This window comes from Octodon degus, unplaced genomic scaffold (assembly GCF_000260255.1).
Source record: "Octodon degus isolate 3935 unplaced genomic scaffold, OctDeg1.0 scaffold00030, whole genome shotgun sequence".
In the NCBI taxonomy this organism is placed as follows: Eukaryota; Metazoa; Chordata; class Mammalia; order Rodentia; family Octodontidae; genus Octodon; species Octodon degus.
Window position 1 is genome coordinate 14593909 of NW_004524606.1, and position 2801 is coordinate 14596709.

General features: G+C 43.3%; 1 pseudogene; it reads right to left on the bottom strand.

Annotated features, from left to right (window-relative positions):
• Nucleotides 1-2170: 2170 nt before the first annotated feature.
• Nucleotides 2171-2486, bottom strand: LOC101588710 (annotated as a pseudogene).
• Between the last annotated feature and the right edge of the window lie 315 nt (nt 2487-2801).

The following is a 2801-nucleotide window of genomic DNA, read 5'->3' on the forward strand; positions in this document are numbered from 1 at the left end:
ATGACATAATCTTGGCAAAGAACTTCAGAGGTTATCCACTCAGGAGTGCTCCTGAATTTTCAGCTATTTTTCTTCTCCTTATTTTCAGTAAAACTCCCCTAACTGTCTCCTTTGGTTTACTACTTCACTCCCCAAAATTTGAGATCATGAGCTGGCACATCTGACGTTCATAAACTTGGGCATTATTTCTCCATCACAAGCATATCAGTTTCCAATGCCAGAAGCTGGCCCTCTCTGGCTCACTTTTACACCACCCATGTCTTGCACAAATGCGCTGCATTAGCACATATAAACTGAATAAGGAGCTCTAGAAGCACAGGTTTCTATGAAACATAATATGCAGCCATTCAGCCTCACAATTACAGACTTACAAATTATAAATTTCTGGACTTTCATTTTGTCAAGGAACCTAATTTTTAACAGGTACTTCAAGACTTAGGTCCTATTTTCACTTCCCTCTTTCTCAATTTTTCAGGAAAAAATAAGAAGGAAAACTTTTTAAATATTTCTTGCATCCCTGGAGAATTTGGATGTATCTAGCATGGGATTATTAAATATTTTTTGAATGAATAAAAGTCACTCCCCAAAACAAAAGATATGTGAGTTGCTTTGTGTTAAGAATGAAGGAAAATATCATGCAATAAGAAGAGAGTGAACAAATGTGTGGCCCTTAAACAGAAGCCACCCCTCTGCCTTAGGGAATGTCCTAGTTACTTGTGAATTAACTTACTTAACTGATAACCTATTTCAGTTACCTTAAGCTTTCAGTCGCCGTAAAATTGAATTAAGTTATATAAAGTGAACACTATATTTATTGAATATGAAGATAAAAAAGGTCAGATAATGCAAAAAAAGTGTTAAAGTTTCAACAGCTTCTCCCTTTCTTTTCTGGTAGCTGCAAGGCCAGACTCCCCTGGGGCCTGCTACACTTATCAACATTGCTGTGCCTTGCAGTTACTATAGTGTCTCAAGGTGCTGCATGGAGGACGGCTCATCATGGCAGGCTGTCAGCCCTCTAGGAGGAAGCCTGAGGGTGATACTTGCGGAGCCGCTCAGAGGGATGGAGGAGATGTAGTGAGCACACCTACAGTCTCAGAGCTGTGGGAAGCGCAGCCTAATCAACTTAGTAACTCAGTGAGACCCTGCCTTAAAATAAAAATAGAAAAACATATTTTAAAAGAATGGGGATATAAATCAGTACAATCCACTTAAATCCCCAATACCAGCTGCCCAGAAGTGTAGAACAGGAATGCCACCTATAGCCCCTCAATTTATAGCAGGATTACCTATGAAATCTTTCTGCAATTTCCCGTCACTGAAGACATAAATTGCCTCAGTTTCAAAAATTGACATTAGCAGAACTAGAAAGTGTGTGTGTGTGTGTGTGTGTGTGTGTGTGTGTGTGTGTTTGCATACATGAGTATGCCATGAGCAGGCTATTTCTCCATTTAAGCTTTTATTTTAAGATACAGGTAAAAAGAAGGGTGGTATTCTAATGTTGACTATCTCAACTCCACTGGGATGAACACTCTAAGATATCAAAACTGTCTTCTGAGTCATTTCTCTAAATTAGCAAAAATTATACTTGGATTGAAAAACATTTTGGGAGCTAATCACACCTTGAGCCATAAGTGTCAACGGCAAGATGCCCCCGTTGTGGTTTACATCTGAAATCACTGGAAAGTCTCGTGCTTAGAGCTGGGGCTTCAGCAAGGTGACTGAGTCAGGGGATCCAGGCACACTGGGGGATTTACCAACTGATGAGCTGTGGCTGAGAGTGCTGTTTCTAGGCGGGGCCTGCATGCCAGAACAAGGCATGGGGACCTGACTTGGAAGAGCATATGCCTCTTTTTTTTTTTTTTTTGTGATGTTGTAAAATCAAAGTACTACTTTATTAAATGAGTTATTTTACACGATATGAACATCAATATAATTACAATTGTAAAAAAATTTTTATAACAAGGATGGACTGATTTTCAGATTTCCAAATCAGAGTCAACTGTACATTTACACAGAATTGTCTTTGCATGAAGCCCAAAAGGGAACAGCATAAAAATGAGTGTTTCTGTAGCCCCTTTATTTTTGTTGATCAACAGTTTGTTAGAAAAGCAGCTGCAGGTTTGTTACCTGAGGTCTGAGACAGTAGAAGAGTCAAAGGTGACAGGAGTTCACCTGTAAACAATTTTATGCTTGCACGTCAGCCAGTTCTGGAGGAAGAGGGGTCTTAGGATACTTGCTCTCAGAGTGCTGCTTGAAGGTCTTAGGGTCTGGCATTTGTGTCCTGCAGACAGTGCAGGTGTATATTAAGGCAGCTTTGGCAGCAGCCTTTTGATCATGCCCTTGTTTCTTCTTTTGTCCAGCCTGCTTTTTGGCATTTTTTTGCTGAGACTGAATCTTCTGCTGCCCACGAGCCATATCCGGGCCGGGACAGTCTTGCGTCGGGGAGGCCGCGCAGCGCGAGAGCCGGGAGCTTGCGGGGAAGGGAGGGGTGTGCACCCAGCACCGCTTCAGCCTCCTTCACCCGTCGAGCAGGGGAAAGAGGACCGCCGGGAGCACAACAGCCCGCGCCTCGCACACCCGCTGCCACCGCCTCGCGCGCCCGCCGCCGCCTGAGCCTCAGGCCGGCAGCTGTCTCCACTCCTATCCTTCTCCCTCCTGGCTCCCAAGATAAGAGCACACTTCCTAAGTTCTGTCTTCCACCATGCTATTTCTGCATAGGGGCCAGCTAAGTGGGGTGCCAAAGCATGAGGCAAAATAAACCTCTCATCCTGGAAAGTGTGGGTATTGGGTATTTTGTCCCA